The 18,481-nt window shown below is 32.7% G+C and overlaps 1 protein-coding gene across 3 annotated transcripts in view; it reads right to left on the reverse strand.

Moving 5' to 3' along the window:
• The window catches only part of LOC113505812 (spondin-2), a 60,374-nt gene extending 57,748 nt beyond the window's left edge, over positions 1-2,626 (reverse strand). Inside the window, exon 1 of one of the 3 annotated variants that reach the window (XM_026888646.1) lies at positions 2,006-2,625. The gene's annotated coding sequence lies outside the window, so the exon portion shown is untranslated. Of the gene's footprint in view, positions 1-2,005 lie in introns of all 3 variants that reach the window. The other 2 variants (XM_026888645.1, XM_026888647.1) reach the window with 2 other exon arrangements.
• Positions 2,627-18,481: the final 15,855 nt, after the last annotated feature.

Raw genomic sequence — 18,481 nt, forward strand, 5'->3', positions numbered from 1 at the left:
TCATCATCATCAAATGATAGCTAGACCGAATGGCAATACAAACATGCGTTTAATTTCCAGCTTGCTTGCTTTGGCTGTCCAAATTGCAATTTTATATTGCGGTATATAAAATAAAACAAACAAATACATAATATTTTAACAAAAGCATCTAGAAATGCTAGACATATTTCACCCGAAACTATAATTATTTTCACAAATGAAAATGAGTTATATATACGTACAACAATAAATACATTCTTCACGAGCTTCTGAAAAGTATTTTAAAATTAATACTATATCCGTATTAATATAAGGTTCATTTTTGAAATACGCACGTTTGAACGTGTGGTCTATTCCATATAATATACTACAAACCATTTTAAACAATATTCTGTTTGAGGAAACCACAATACCACTCTCGTGTGAATTGCGTTTGTTTACCTGAGAACTAAATGGGACACTCACTGATACTCGTACATTTATAATGATTTCGAGTTAGAAATATTAAAGATTAATAGGTATTTAATTTACTAGAAAGCATTATTTTTGTACCATTGCAAATAATTTCAAAAGAACTCTAAAAGCAAAAGCAGATGTAAAATTGATTGAATGGTTTTCTCGTATCTCCATATTGTTTGAATGCATAGTTCTCAAGAATACATCGAGATTGGAATAAAACAAAATGGATTGTCCCGCAGTCATCGGGGAACCACACGAACGTCAGAGCTAGACATCTCATAAATACATACGAATATCTCATATCATGAAAACGAACTATTCACATACGTATAACGACCTTATATAAACAAAATAAAGCGTAGCAATGTGAGATATGACACAATACGAAAAGGGTAGAGGTCTATAATAATAATAGATTCCGGCGTAGCGACGCGTTACGGCGTAGCGTCGTAGAATAAACAAGTGCTACGGAAATTTGTAGGCTTAGGTAAAGAGCCTTTGGAGGTACGCGCAGGTTTATTTAATAAAACTGAATTCCATCTGTTCCTTTTGAAATGAAATTTGTAAAAGATAACATAAAATGTAACATTGTTACCGGCTACTTTGAAGATTCAGGAAAAACGAGTCCTTAAGAGACTTTGAGGAATGGAAAGGTAAGTATTATTGTAAAGAATGGCTGAATTGTATTTTGGATAAAGCTGGTAAGATTTTGTGTTCTTCCTTAGGGCGTAATAATTTTGTGAATCTAGATAATATATATGAGTCTGGATTAGGTTAATAAACTGGTACTCAGTACAAAGTCTTAAAATGGTCACGTAAGATGAATATTAGTAATGATAAGAACAAAATTACACAAACGTATCTTTCGATCTTGGACTTGAGAAACGTCGTCGCATTTGATACACAATTTTCTCGTTTATAACATGTTCTTAGAATCCTGCTATCGGCAAACTCTACAAAAGCTAACTAACTACAAACGAACTAAACATTTAGATATGATCAAATGTCATTAAACCTTTTATAACTGCAACAGATTTCTATGAATTTCATAAAGATTTTACTACTCAATTACTGAAGAGCAAATCTCTACATACTGCAATGTCCGAATCTTGTAGAGTGGTTTAATGATTGAATGTTTGTCTAGTTTAGGATAATATCAAACGATATTAGATCAAAATAATCAAATTATTCTAGATCTCTACGAATAGCACTAAATGAAGATGTTATCTGTTACTAAAATAATAATATGGTTGAAAGCTCTTGAGTGTAAAACCAGACGAATAGAGACATAATAATTAATTTGCATGATAAACAAATGTTTCAGTTTGCAATCGTCAAATGGCAAAATACTCTAAGTTTAATGTATTAAAATGGACATTAAAAGTACCGGGCGTGATAGCACTACCTGCATTATACTACAACAGGTAGGTTAACACTAAGAGCTCTACTAAACTAAATATAAAACATAAAAAGAACAACTCAAAGCAAATTAATGAATACGAACGAAACCGAATAATCGTCTTCGACGTACGAACGACGAAAGACAATTTTCAGCCACGTTATCTACCTGAAATTGGCACTGAAAACGTTGCACTCACCGTGTTTGTTACGGTTACATTATACACTCAAATCCTTGTTCCACATAAAGTTTAATTAGATACACAGTCTATGCCCGTATAACGATGTACGGTGCCGTTAAAACGGAGTTTTCATCAAATTTTCATTAATATCCCGGTGAAAACACGCCTGTATCGTATCGACGGGAGACCGGCTAGCAGGGACACGTCCTCACACCGCGAGCCCGCGGACGAAACTAGGAGCTCACAGCGAAACGCTCCAAGCCCGAACTGTGTAGGAGGGAGAGGGAATCATTTGCGGGAGAGGGATGGGGAAGCATGCAGAGGTGCGCGCAGGAAAGAATTAGATGTTTATTTGGGCTACTGGTAATGGGATAACAGAAGCTCGTGCGTGCTTTCTAGTTTCAAGTGTTCGAGCCTCTCAAGATTACTTGTTCACGATACGTGGGTCACGGTTACAATCTTATATTATCACAATATTTTTTGAGAACGCCTTTTACGTTTTTCTGACACGTGATAATATAACTTAGGGACTATAAAATGTGACCTATTTTTTAAAAAGCCCATGAATGTTTTTCTTTATATCTTATTTAGCACACGTTGCGATTCAGAAACTCTACAAATAAATCTAACTCGATTTCAATTCCACATTAAAACATCAAACAAAACAAAGAATTATTCAAATAGAGCCGCTCTTGATTTATTCCAACAAAAAGGTGTCACCTCCGAAATTTGAAGACCTGTAGCTAAGTCAACGAATTCAATAAAAGAAATTCGATTTTAATACAAAGGGCGATGGGGACGGTCTAAGGTCCAAACATTAATATAATGGCCAGTAAATTAACTCGACCCAGAATCAGTCGGGCGGAATGCATAAAATAAATAGGATAGGAAACCGACGCGACGCCGCGCTCTTATTTTTACAACTTTCAATTATATTGTCAGATATATGATCGTATTAAATGATACTTCTGTTAATTTATGTGTAGTGATAATATCATTTCGGCTTGACGGCTAGTTTTTTTTTAATTTTAAGTTTGAACTAGTAGGAATTTATTTTCTCTCTACAAACTGAGTGTCATGCAATATTTTCGTTAATGTTGTATGGGACTCACACTTTACAATCTAATTTCCTGTAACTGATAAAAAACAATGCTTATAATGTGCATGGAATAAGAATTGAACGTGTTAGGTTAGTAAGTAAAAGGTCAGACAATATCAAATATGAAATAACGACTCTACAAAATATTGTAAAAAAATATATTTAATAAATGCTGAATTTTTCATAATAGCAGAATTCTAAGATTAAGTTGATACTAAATAAATAAATAAAATAAAATACATTTATTTCAGGTAATCATAACCCATATTGCTCCATTGTTTTTGTTGCTGTACATATTATTTAAATTGACACAAATACTAATGAAATTTTAACAAAACAAAATTATCAATTCAAATTATCAAACAACATAAATTTAAAAGATTTAAGTTACCTCAGCTGTTGTGGAATCTAATTTAAAAATCAAGATGTTGCACGTACTAACAGTCTGTCAAAAATATAATTTGTTTTGCTTTATGCTTATATACGAAAAAAGCTTTTAGTAAGGTGATTTTTAATCTTTGTATAAAATTGAAAGTGTGTGATTGACATATCGATTACAACCAGTTCAGTTTTAAAACTTTTAATATAAGGCAAATAGAATAGCATTTTAAAGCTTTTTTTAATTCGTTGTCTGGAGCTGAGCTACGAATCTCAAAATTATTAAAACCCCTTTTCATTTTTACTCTCATCATCGTCATAATTACAGTCCATTGAAGACTTCTAAATATAATTGATACTGCTGTGAATCGCCTGAAACTCAACCTAAGCTTATTCAAGGACTCCGGTTGGTTCCGAGACTAGTTGAGCGTTCTCCATAAACCGCGTGAGTAAACCGTGTATTATTTAAATATGAAACATGAAGAAATCTTCACGAAATTTCTATGAAAAATAAGTGTGTTTCATTATCATCATCCATAGTCATATTCATCCTCTGCAGCTAAAAATAGGCCTCCCCTATTGCTTGCTTGTTTAAAACGTACCCTCGTACATCATTCAGTAGTTCAGTATCAGTCATTAAGTAGATAGAGCTAAATTGATCACGAAATGTAAGCCAAACTATACCTTAACTTGTGTTACAGTCCATTGATTTCAATGTTCTCTCTTATCTGAAATGAAGTACCTTTTAATATTTTTATTAGTCCACTAAGCATCTATAACTTTTTATTTCATAGCACAGTATCATTGCAGACTATTTTTACTATTAATTTTTGGCTTCATTAAACCTGACCTTTTTAAAGCCTTAATTTCACAGATTAGTTAAATTATTTTAATTTGCTAATTAGTTCTCTAGTGAGCTGTTGTATAAAATATATACTTTTATTGTGGGAATACTATTATTAAATTACTAAATTACTATTACGATTGTAGAGTCACGTGGTTTATAACAAAACTACGTTTTCCTCCTCTCACCAATTGTCCAAGGGATCAATTTTTATGAAATTCGGCGTAACAATCTAATTTTACAAGATAATGCAGCATGACATGGTAAAACGAATTGTCTGTACATTTTTAATGTCTTCACGCTTGTGAATAGATTTTGTTCTTTTGACTTATAGAACAGATATAGCATGACTAGAAATATTAAAATAATCCTTCTTTTTGTTATATTTTCATTGACCATTATTCCTAGGCCAAAGGTTTCTTTTCCATTCTTCCACTCTGTCGTTTCGCCATCTCATTAATTCTCTTGTACTATTTATGAATCTATGTGATATCTTAATTATCTACATTAACACGAATTCTTTTTTGTTTCTTTAAATCGTGACAAGACTTCCAACTTCAAAAACCGCATTCCTTCTTTACTTACACATTGTGAACGGAAGAATTTCTAAAGTAGCTCGATAAATATTGATAGCGTCTCGCCATGTTCAGGGGTGGGCATCGTTCGTTTAACACCATCCCGCAACTGCATAAATATCCCATGATCTGCGATAGAACGGTCAGTTATACCCGTCTCAGAATATCTTACCTAACCGATCGATGGAGGTTCAATACAAAGGTGAGGTTACGAGTTAAGAAAGTGACGTTAAAGTACATGTGTTAATTTCAGGGGTATTATTCAAGTATAAGATTCTGGTTTAGTATCTTATATTTATGTGTTCAGGGTTTCGTACTCTAAGCGTACATTCGGAACATAATTATTATGGCACTGCTGTCCGTCTGTTTACCAGTCTGTATTACATGAACAGCGATAGCAGTGAAAACAACAATTACTTAATATAAAATTTGTGGTTTGGTACTACAGTACTCGCACTTGACTAGTTTTTATTTTTTAGGTTTACGCGAATGTTAGACATTGAAATGAAACTACTTTTACGGATTTTATCGCGGTTTAATTTTAGATTTTAGTTCCCGACGTTCGAAACCTTTGCAGGTATCATGGTCTGCCCGTCAACCGCCCGGGAACTAAAATCTAAAATTAAACCGCGATAAAATCCGTAAAAGTAGTTTCATTTCAATGGTTTTTATTTCTTATTAAAAAAAAACGGATCCTACTATTAACATTCAAGCGTTAAAATTTTATCTTTTTTTGACCGGGCCCTCAAATTTGTACTTACCATAACATAACGTGTATACCATACATACGCATCAATCTAATATGCATACAATTTAAAAGGTTAAGCTTTATCTATCACTTTTCAGAACTTTTCTAGAAACAGTAAGCATGAGACGAAATAAAATTACACCTTACAAAAGTTATTGACATTAACGTTCGCAGCATTGAGTAATTGCTCATTAAACTGTCCTTTCGTTAATCGTATCTCTGTGCACAAAACGCAATAAACACAAAATCTAATCAAGGAACGTAAGGACATTAAAAACTAAATGAGGTAACTTGATGCTTCTCACGTAGTCTATTTATATCAAGTCACAGAAACCATTCCCAAAGCAATTGTTTCAAATTTATCACCGTTTGTGACCAGACCCTGTACCAAGCACTCTTTAAACATGACTCTTACCATAGTTGAAAAGAGACAACGCTACCCTGCGCATATTACCGTCTCTCTTTCACAGCGGTAAGAGTCTTACTTTAGAGTGTCTGAGTGAAAGATCCAACGAACTTTCTATGAGCGTCATTTAATTTGATTGCACGTAAATTGTTAAATGATCAAACTAATGTTCAAGTGTGGAGTAATGAATGTGTTATAAATTATCGGTGTCCTTCAAATTATAATGAGGCAACTTCCGTAAATATTTGGGACTGGCAAAGTTAACTAATATTTGTTCAACATACTAAATTAAATCAATACATTTTAGTGTGAAATGTTTTTCAGGTTGTATGTTTGGGTGGACTTTAAGACTTTAAGGACTTTTTGGAATCATAATATGAGCTTTATAAGAAGACAGAAAATGATGCATTAAATATTGGTTGCTTCATGAGTTTTAACTTCAGTTTTTGTCTAAATTTGCTATCCCGCACCTCGGCAAAGGCCACAAGGTTTACACTATTTGATTTTATACAAAAAACGCCTTTCGTCCTTCGTAAGGAATTGAAATGTATCGCATTTCACGAACATTTAGGTCACATGCACAAAGACAGAAGTTCATGGATCACGCAAATATTTGTCCTATGCGGAGATCGATCCCGCGACAAGAACAGTGCGTGTGAGCATTTAAGCTAAATTTATTTCGAAAATTAATAATCAAATCATCACACAAAAATCAATCACATACTCAAAAACGCCTAAACAGTTTCGACGTTAACCCACAACTGGATTACTCGTAATACCTACACACCTACATTATATCTAAAGTATTTCTACAATTACACAATCTTTTATGTAGCCTTCACAAATTCATACATATTAATACAACGTGGTACGTGCCCGAATTTTTATTGCGTGCGTCAAAATTCTATGTCCCAAACGAAAATGAAATGGTCCATGTTATCTGACCTTTTCGATGCTAATTTATGCTCTTTTTCATGGCCCTAGAGTAATTATATTGTTTATAACACTTTGCGAATTTCGTTTATAGCGGGTTGTTATAATTGCGAGCTTTGTAAGCAGTTTTGAATGTAGATTTGTTTTTATTAGTTTTGGACTACCTTTTTTTAATTTTAACATCTAAGTAGAAAAAAATAAATCTGATATTTTACATCTAAACATAAATAAATTTAAAAAAAATTGCTTATTGCTTAAAAACTTGTTGATCTAACGGTGCGGAGTCTATGAAAAGAAAACATTACTTCATGATCTTCTAATAAATGAGTTAAAATCATCACAATTTGGATACATAGGTCTTCGAGAATTAAAGGGTCCTAAACCATGCTCCGACCTAGTTCTATTCACTTCAGTGAATGCAACATATTCTGAAAATAAAACCTTTTTGGCTTCTTTGATCAATATTATGGTTAACTAAAATAAATAAATAAAAACTAAGAAACTCCTTCGTATATACTGCGTGGTATAAATTGGTTTTCTAGAAAACAAGACAGAAATGCGCTAATACTCATTTTCACAATTAATTACTCCTGAATCTTTGAGTCAGTAATCATGCAGTTGAAAACAACATGCATGAAATGTAAGAAATAAATAAATAATATGAAATATAACGCTCTAGATTTTGATAGGAATGACGCAAATTATACAATTGTATTTACTTTTGCTGTAAAAATTAAGAAAATGTAAAGATAAAACTTTCTCCCCCAACAGCTTTAAACGACTCGACCGATTTTAATCAAACTACATGTTTAACCTGTTATTCAGAACAAACTAAACCGAAATCGCTCAATCCTTTCATAAGCTATGATGCAACAGACCGACAGACACACCTACAACAAAAAAGTTCAATAGAAAGGAATGCACGCAATTAATCCAAATAAACGAATATGGACAATGCTGTACTTCAATTCAAAACACGGTGTTTCGTGCCTCCATTGTATCAAAATTGCGTGTAAAAATGTAATGCGTCGTAACAATGCCTGTCCTGGGCATTATACTAACTTGCACAGCTTTTGTCCCAAAGGCAACAGTAATGCCCGGTTATTGTACCCGTAATTGATTTATTGAATAAAGTCATTATCGTCGACGTTTGAGAGAATCCGGTTTTTTAATAAATGGGACGGTGAATGGATTTTCAGAGAGCTTACTGTCAGCTCTTTAAGTAGTGTTGCAGATGTGGATGTTTGACAGCGTGATGTTTGGCATATAGTGTTGTTTCTCGTTCACACCTGTGATGAAGTATTTGTAGACATTCAAAATCGATGTTTTAAGTGGTCTTTTGTTTCCATTGTCAAATATTATTAAATGATGTAACGGTTTACTCACGCGTATTTATCGGGGTAGCCCGACTAGTTTCGGACCCAACCGGAGTCCTTAATCATGAGCAGTAGCGGCGGGATCAGTTCGACTCGCGATCCCGCCGCTACCTCGATAAATACGCGTGAGTAAACCGTTACATCATTTAATAATTAATTATTCTCACGATAGTTACTATCAAAAAATTTACAAATATATTTCCCATTTTGACATATTTTTTTTGTATTAGATCTTTAGCTTATATTTAAATAACTAAAATATGTTTGACCCTCTGCAAATAATGAATAGTTCTTATTTTCTTACTGCAATTTTTTTTAAGTCAATATTTCAATTCAATTTTAAATACAAATTTAGGTATATGACTTTAATACGAGGACTCCCCAGGATACAAGGATTCAATTCCTTAGAGCGAGATTCGTATAAAAAAAAACACCAGTAAGAACTTATTACTCGTAATTCTATAATTAATTGAAAGAGAGATTATGTTCTTGTTCCGTATAATGTAGGCGTATTGTATTAATGTTGATCAGTAATTATAATCCCGTTTCCTATACTCATGCATTACGCAAGACTGTATTAAGAATTAATTGTAATCTCTTTATATTTATGTTATTAGTTACTCACCCAGTTCGAACCTAACGTTCAGATGACTTCGAAATTTGTATATCAGGACTTGTCAATTTTGATAAGCTTTTCGTTTTTCTGTTTTCCATCAAAATATATGATTTCATTATTCAGCAACGTGTTTCAAAGAAGGTTGAATGTACGTTGAAAACCTTTTCTTGGGTCTTAAATACAGATAGACTGCTTAGAAAAAGTATGACTGTACTGAAAGAAAATGTGGTCAATCACTACAAATGTTTAAGCATTTACTAGTTTCCATGCACAAGCCAATAGTTTTCAAGCACAAAAGCGGTAAATTTCTAATGTCAACCGTAAGTTATCCATCTAAATGAGTCCTTCATATTTCAAAATGCCTCAAAGCTTTATTTCTTATTCTTTACAACTTCAGAATTGGGACCTGGATATCCAATCTATACTAATATATAAGGCTGAAGAGTTTGTTTGTTTGATTGTTTGTTTGAATGACTAATATCAGGAACTACTGGTTAAAATTGGTTTCTTTTTGTATTGAATAGACCATTCATCGAGGAAGGTTTTAGGCTATATAACATCACGCTGCGACTAATAGGAGCGAAGAAACAATGGAAAATGTGGAAAAACAGGGCAGGTATAAATCATAACTTATATCTTCTAACCACGTGGACGAAGTCGCGGGCAACAGCTAGTTAATAATAAGCCTAGTTTAATTAACTACGCACTGATTAATACACAATTGATTCTGATTAATCTTGTTGTAATGAAATCACTGATAAAAGAGATTATTAAAAATATCACATTTAGAGTGGTCAATTATATATCACACAATTATATATCTACCTGTACCTATTATAAGAAGGTCAAACTGTTGTTGATACCAGTATTCAATTAAAAAAAAGCATATTTAAGTTTCATTAAAAAAGAAACAAACTTATATTTAAATAACGTGTTTAAAAATAAAACATAAATAACGATTCATTCGAAAGAAGGAACACGAAATCGAATCAATTCAAAATTATAATAGAAGTACATTCAAAATGTTCCTTAATCCGGTCAAATAAAACTCGAGCAAAAACGTAGCACAGATACATGCCGACAAGTTGTTGCACTTTGTTGATGTCTGTACTCAACTCCTTGGGGAAATCTGCCGTTGAATACGTACAGTCGAGTCCAGACGCCCTACAAATGTGGGAATTAGTATGATGGGTTTTATGTCCCGTTCTCTAGGAATTTTGTGGAAAGGCGAATGTAAATTGCTAGTACAATATTTGAAGTTCGTTTGTTCGTTAAAGAAGAATTTTGTCGCTGTTTTTAACAATGTCTTTTAATAATTTATGTAGTTTTTGTTTATGTTTCTTTTTGTGTAGTTAATATAAATAATAGGTAGGTATAAATCAGCTTTTTTTTTTAAACAAAAAACTACCAGCGGTTTACAAAAAAAATAGTTAAATATCAGTCCATTCTAATTTTATTAGAATCGGTCCAGCCGTTTTATAATTATAAATTATATTGTCATCCGGTTTGAGGCTACCCTGAAAATTTTAGCCTGCCAGCTTATCGGGAAGTGCCTCAACATTGAATTACAAAAATCTAACCAAAGCGACAAACAAACAAGATAGTGAGTGTATAAAAAAGTGGGAATTAGTAAAAATGTAACAATTTTGTATCTCACTGTACTAATACCGATCCCGAACAGTTTTTGCATGATTGACTTTAAAATAGCATCACGGCACATCGGAACTTCGTAAAACTCGTTATGAATTATAAATAGTGAAACTTCCGTAGTTCCCTATAAAGTACTATTTTGCAGGAATTACCGTTCTGTTTCAACAATACTGGTGTTCCGGAACAAATAATTGTTTTTGTATTTTATGAATTCATTTCGGTTGAATAGAACATTGGAAGTTTGATGTTCTTTTGTTTTAATTTCGCGTTGATTTTATTATAGTGTATATTGATTGTTGAACAAATAATTTTGTTTTGTGCCTGTAATATTATTAGCCTATTCAAGTGACATTACTACAATCGATAAAGTCTATAAAAATGCTCAAGTTTATGGAGATTCGGGAATACAGGTCATAGTCACATGACTTATGAGAATGGAAATGTCATTTTCATACATTACAGCGGTTTGATTGACATAGGCGGTTGTCCAAAAAAATATTACCTGGTATGAGGCGTAATGCGGTTTCAGGCAACGAATACTATTATTTGTTTATGGATACATACTGATTTTATATTCTTGACTTGATGCTAGATTGCACTGGAGTTACCTGGGTGAAATAAAAGTCTTAACAGTCTATTTAGCACTTTTCGTACGACAATCCATGGTTTAATATTTTTAGTTACATATCTGAAAATTTCAAAAAAAAAAAATTTCAAAGTTCGCTTTGATTCTGAAATGCATTCCCAATGTCACTAATTGTGGCATATGACGTTTCATTTTAGTCTGTCATATTCCTTATAAAAGAGCTTAGAGTAAGGTTTCAAGACGTTGATAGGTAGGTACTATAAAACGCCGTACTAACTTAAATATCTTGTTCTAAGTTTAGGACTAGTGTTCATTAATGAGACTCTGCCTGAAATATACACATAGTTTCGAAAACTGTAAATGTAGAGAATTTAGCTTGTAAGACAGCTTACAATGTTATATTTTTCGATGATACATGGCTTGTGGTAGTAGGCAACTTAATTACTAAACTATGTTAATATGAATATAAATTTAATATTGTGGTTAGGTACCAAATATATTAATAAAGCATGAATACACTGTTTAGTTACTATTTTGTTATCTAATTCAATTTGGAGGTCCTCTTTTTTCCTGCGGCTTCGCCCGCCCTCATTCCAGTGTAGAAGTCAAATAAAATAAAAGTAGTCTATACATTAATCCATGGTTACAGCCACCTTCAAACTAAATTTCATCGAAATCGGTTTAGCTAGTTCAGGCGTGAGGAAGTAACAGAAACATCAATATAATTAACAGTGGTTTCATCTTCATTTCCATAAAATCGTGAACAAAATATTTACAATCAAACCTGAAGAGTTAAAAACAAGATATTCTTGCTCACTCTAACATCTTTTGTTTTTTTTCTATTCACCCCAAAGACAAGACAAGGAAACCTCCAGCTTAAATCTCCCTTCTCCAATATCACCCCATTGGGACATCCCCCACCTTTTAAACAATAATGAACACCTTATTCCTTGCAACCGTCCGAAAATGAAACAATTAATTTGCTAATTAATTAGTAAATGGCGTTGAAGTGAAGTGGAACGTCGCTAGATGGCGCTGTTTTAAGTAATAGGAGGATTTTCGCCGCTACAGGTTGGACGACGGACAAATTACCGTCATTCGATTCATTATGTTTGAGTGAAGATTTTAAGTTAAGTAAGTCTTTTGGGAATTAAATTATTGATGAAAGTCAAAGTTAGTTCATAAGTAGCTACCTTATACAATTGGAGGATCTTATTTAGCATGACAATTAGTTGATACCTACCTACTTTCATACTTTGAGAAAGAAATATTCTGTTTCATCTTTATCATATTTCTTACAAACTGGATTACATGAAATATTGACGGAGCGATAGTGAATTACAAAGTTAAGGGTAACTTATAAATAAATATGAATGAGAATAGCTCATAAAATACGGCAATTTTTTGACTGTGACATAAAAGTACTTATCGACCAATTTTCTTAACAAAAACTACGTGACTACTACAGTAAACAAGGATCACTAATTTAATTACTATCAGTCAATATAAAATAACTAATTAAATGACTGAACGATCGCGATAGCCTTTTGTTTATATAGTTAAACGTGACGTCATCGCTCAGTTTCTGGGTAACGGACGACTGTAACCGGAACGTTTAATGTCATTTCAGAGAAGCAAAAGGTCATTTGAAATGGCCACTAATTGTGTAAACAAAATAATTCATTGCTGGTGCTGTGAGTGCCTATGTAACACTCTTCGAGGAAAAAAACACGTGTATGTATTAACGCATTCAATACTTTTTTTAATTCATCGAAACTCAATTCTTTTTGTTTAATGACCGATTATCCAGACTACTCCGATTACTTTACATATATTATTTCATTAATTAGAACTTATTTCCTCATATATTTGTATGCGCGTGTCTTTAACATTAAGATCTTTCGACTAATCTTTCAGAGAATTTTAACTTACGTGACTTAATTTTCTTTAGTTTTAATACGAGTTTTAATATATATATATCTTGTATATATATCTTGGGACAACTCACACACGGTTATCTGATCCCAAACTAAGCAGAGCTTGTGTTATGGTAACCAGACAACTGATAAACTTACTTATATATTTCTAAATAGATACATATTATAGATAAATTACACCCAGACACCAGAACAAATGATCATGCTCATCACACAACATTTGTCCTGGGCGGGAATCGAACCCACGACCTCCGGTATAGCAGTCAGGGTCACTAACCACTAGACCAACAGGCCCGTCAATACTGGTAAATGTAGGCTAAGCTATGTAACTAATATAATAAGCAACTAGTATGCAACAATTTTCGCTGAATTCACAAAAACAGTTTCCATTGCTGCAACTGTTCTTCGTGTAACGAGCCCCCAACTTACATAAATAGTAATGGATAGCGCTTCAAACACTAACTGAGCCTAACTTCGTCTCGTATGCTCTAAGTCTTTGGTGTAAAGTTTTAATAATTAACGACCTCTTTGTAAGTTAGGATGCTAAGAAACTTCGTAATCGCTAACTTAACACCGCGGTTAAATGTGCTTTCAAAATATGTAGATTTATCGGTTAAAATTTAAAAGGAGAGCATGTATTTAATACGTACTTAATAGTCATATTTTAATTATTTAGACGTATTTTAATTTGTTCTGAAGATACTGTTTAATAAAATCTAAAAAAAATGTTTTACTATTATATTTATATATTACTATTTATTTTGCAGAATAAAGAAAATATTTTGCGATAAAAATTACAATTCTCGCAATAAGTTTTTTCATCCTTTTGTCGCGGGGGGTCTCATAAACATTCAAGTCACATGCACAGAGATACCCTGACTCAGAACAAGCATTCGTGGATCACACAAATGTTTCGGATCTGACCGGATCCAATAAAATAAATACAAATAATTATACATATGACTATTGGATGCAATAGCTGTTAATGGGCTATTAGTTATGATCATGAGTAATGAGTGCACTGTTCAATGTATACGTACCTTGTTCTAAATACACAAAAGAGTTTATTATGTTTGTCACAGCGCCAGTTAGGCCGACAATTACTATTTATTTTATTACCTTCTTAGAAGTTTCAGAGCAGGTCACCGCGCGTGGATTCTGAATGGTCCAATACATCCATCCGTATACTTAGTAAATATAGGTTAGTTGTTACTCATCGATAATTGTGACTAAAATAGTAGCAAATATCTGGGACATGCAACATTACAGATTTAGTTCATCAATAAAATCTGATCAAAACATTTAGATGGTCACAAAAAAGCAACATCGAATCAATCTGTTGCTAGAAGTACGGTGTTTTAATGCAAGCATCTTCTAGAGTAATGTTTTCACCATAACCCTGTTTATATGAGTACTTTCATTGCAAGCAAAATATTGTTGCTCTATTTTCGAATTGGATGAAGATTGACGTTCGATTTTCGAACGCTAATAGCGTTCCAAAGTTTTGAAAACACCATCGACGAAAAAGTTTACCCATAAAATTTAAAATTAGAATACATTAAAGAGCGCGGTGTACAAACTTCGGGTTGTGGATTGAATTTACTTTTCGAATTTCATTATGAATCAAATGTGCTACGAATTGACGGGGAATAGAAAATGGTATCTAATTATGAAATCAAGACTCATAAAACGTAATTCGGCAAGATCGACTTGGACGAGAGACGCAACATATCGAAAGCTCAGGAAGAAACATTGTAAGAGGCACATATCGTTTAGAAGATGTTAATAAACTGAGAGAAAGAGAAGATAATATCAAATTAAGCTTTTTAGCGTTACTTCATATTAGGCTCACCTTGAGCGCACACTCTGAATAGCCAATTGTCAAAATGTGCTAGCTTAATAAAAAGTCTAAAAAACTTTCATCCATCAGTACATACCTACGTACATCTTAGCAAATTTGTCAGTCAGTAGGTACATAATTTTCGGTCAGAGAGCGTTAAAATGTCCAGATAGCCAAACTATAAATAGAACATAAGGTAAAAAAAAACTCTATGAAATTCAAAATTAGAGCGCATCATCGACATGTCGTGTTGCATATTCAATTTGCGAAGCCTCCGCTTTTCATAGAGTGGAGAGTGATGGGCGAGGCTCGCGGCTCTCGGCTCGGGATAGAATCTCATTTGCACCGCAGACGGCCAGGATTGGATTAGTGACGTCTTCAGCTATTCTTTTTTTGTATTTTGAAATTAGAGTAGAACAATGCGTGTGGTACGGGTTTGAAGGGAGTATTTTCTCTTGATTTAATATTATGTGCTAATTTTTGACATATTTTCGATTGCCAGACCGGCTTACAAATATTTAATCGTTATTTTTTTTCATATCGTTATTTAATAGATTCCAAGCCAAATATCATAACTGTTATGATAATTTTGGCGTAACAGTTTATTCTAAATAATTTACTTAGGAATTTAAAAACTGGTTATCCTAGTCAAAAATATTAAATATTCGCAAAGGAAATAGAAATGAAAAATCCACAACAATAGTCGAATGACATTTCATAACGAAACAAACAAAATACGTTACGTCATTAGTCATATTTAAGCTCTATTGAATTAACTGTTTCTGAACAAACGCTGAGAGTAAATAAGGAAGTCCCGGTACATTCAATTAGCGTTGCTAGGCAACCGTGAGATCCTACCTTCACTATTAATTTATATTAGACTGGTATTATATAACCCTGGACAGAATACACGAACAAAAGAAAAATTATCGTTACTCGGAAGGGTTGCTTGTTATAAGTGGCTTTCCAGATTTTGTGGGGACTTAAACCCTTTTGTACATGAGGTAACGAATAATGCAAGTCACAGATACCCGCTCTAGTTACAGGCACACGTAGTTTCAAGTCAAAGTTATCGGGTACGGTAAACCGGAGTGAATAGAGGTATTTTTAGGGTATAGAAACATAGTTTAAAGATTTGGGAATAGTATTAAGATTTGGATCTTAACAACACAAAATATAAAGATTATAAAAAAAATATCAATAGTTTCATAAAATAAAAGTGTTTAAGCATTTTTGCATACAAACACAATTTTTTAATCATACCTTGAAAATCTATTCACCCCGTTTAATGTGCGACGGGCCTTAGAATCAATATTGCGGAATTAATTATTTCTTTTGTAATAAATCAAACAAACAATATACAACTGCTTTATTTAATGAATACAGGGATCAGCATAAAATTTAAATTATTTTATTCTCTTACATATTAAAAAATAAAATATAGTATGTGTAGTGACCATTAGATAATCGTATTAGTAAATTATCTTTTTCTATCTAGTTGGAAAAACTAGGTTTTTTTTTGTAACTGAAGTTTATCACTGAAGAAATAAATATTATTAATTCATTTTATTATTCTACCAAATAATCATGTTAGGTGGCCTACAAGACATGTAGTTTACATGAAAAATATTCTATCCACGCATTTATTATAAAGGGGCATTGTGAACAAAAACAATTGCTACATATTTTAGCGTGCATCCTTTGTTTCAATTTTCTTGATATGACCTTCATATTTATTGCATATGAGGATACCATTATCAAGATTAAACACAATGTTTCATATTGAGTATCCTAGACAAGTGACATTTCTTCAAATGCTTTTGAGTCACTTCGATCACGAATTAGTTTCGTCTTTTCTTAAACTATTGCCGCATCAAGAATCAATCCTTGTGTAGCGAAGAGATTATACATATTGAATTTACATACACAAAGACACCCAGACTCAGGACACGCATTCAATAAGGCCAGGTATTCACCACAGCAGCTTTCCTTTTCTAGAATATTTATTTCTCATAATTTGATTTCTTTTCATATTTATTGAAAATGCCTATTACTTTAATAAAACACCTTAAAATAGCACCAATCACTTACCATCAAATTAAAAAGCGTTTAAAATAACTTTAAACATTATGTAAGTGCACAAATAAAGGTTCTCCAACCCACACGAACAGTTTTCAACGAAACGACGGCGATATGCGTGGGTTCAAGGTTTCTGTGTACCTTCCCACATACTACGTATATTAAATATGTATTTTTGGTAAGCGCTGACGCGTCTATTTTTAACTAATGTCCTTGTAGAGTCATTTGTGATTTTTGTATAATTAAAGGAAATATGAAAATGCCTACTTTTTGGATAGACTTAAATATGTTAGATTATTTTTTCAGTTAGTTAAAATGGTTTGTTAAATATTCGATAACTTAAAATTGTCTTAGTGGCTCTTTACAATATGACTACTAATGTAAATAGACTATGCATAGAAAGTTATATTGCATTAGAATATAAGCTTGTAATTGCCCAGGGTTGACTTCTTTTCTACAAATGTCGTGATTTTGACTTATCACATTTCGGCAATCTATCGGCGTTTCTGCTAAGGCACCACAGGCACAAAATTTCTATCTAAAATTTTATCCTAATAAAACACAATAAAAAGACAAAACTAATTCCGTTCTTCATTTAAATATCTTAACGGCTTCCAAATCCAATTCCACAAAAGAGGTTTAAATTTCAATTTCAATTTAGCACACGAAACAACATCTGCTTATGTTTCAAAAAACGAGCAAAATATTTTGTCGGGTATGTTAAGAATTGAAACCATGTGGCTACACCTGATCGGTGTTGGTAATTTGATAACGCCAGCAGCTAATCAAGTATAAGACCTGACAAACCTGATTGCAAACTTGATTCAATATTTGAGCAGACTTGCAATATGGTCTAATATTTATTATTTATTTATAAAAACAAAAGTTGTAGAGTTTAAAACATTATAAAAGGGTCACATAAATTGTATGTTATATAAGAATATATTATCTTCAAACAAGAATTCACTTAGTTAACAGTTAATTAGATAAAAAAAAAAACATAGCCATTCCTTCGTCGAAGTCCAGTAATATAAAGAAAAAACCTACCAGCCTATAAAATATCCCACTTCATAGAAGATAAAACAAAGACGTTGCAAAAAACCAAAAGAATACGAAATTAGACGAAAAGAGATTCGAATCTCAAAAATAAAACAATAGAAAGGAGAATGGCTAAATAGAGCACCTATTCGTTAGGTCTGAGCCCGCTTCGTGCAGACGCTATGCAAATGCAGGCAATCTCATAACTAGGAGAGGCGACGGTGTTCCGACTATCTGCCGACTGCAGCCAGTGACACCTGCCTTTTTGTTTGTTTTAACTCTATGCTTGTAAAATGCTGACTGATTATAATTAAAATGAAAAGAAAATTACAAAATTATACATCAGCTTTGTAATTAT

Source organism: Trichoplusia ni, chromosome 27 (assembly GCF_003590095.1).
Source record: "Trichoplusia ni isolate ovarian cell line Hi5 chromosome 27, tn1, whole genome shotgun sequence".
In the NCBI taxonomy this organism is placed as follows: domain Eukaryota; kingdom Metazoa; phylum Arthropoda; class Insecta; order Lepidoptera; family Noctuidae; genus Trichoplusia; species Trichoplusia ni.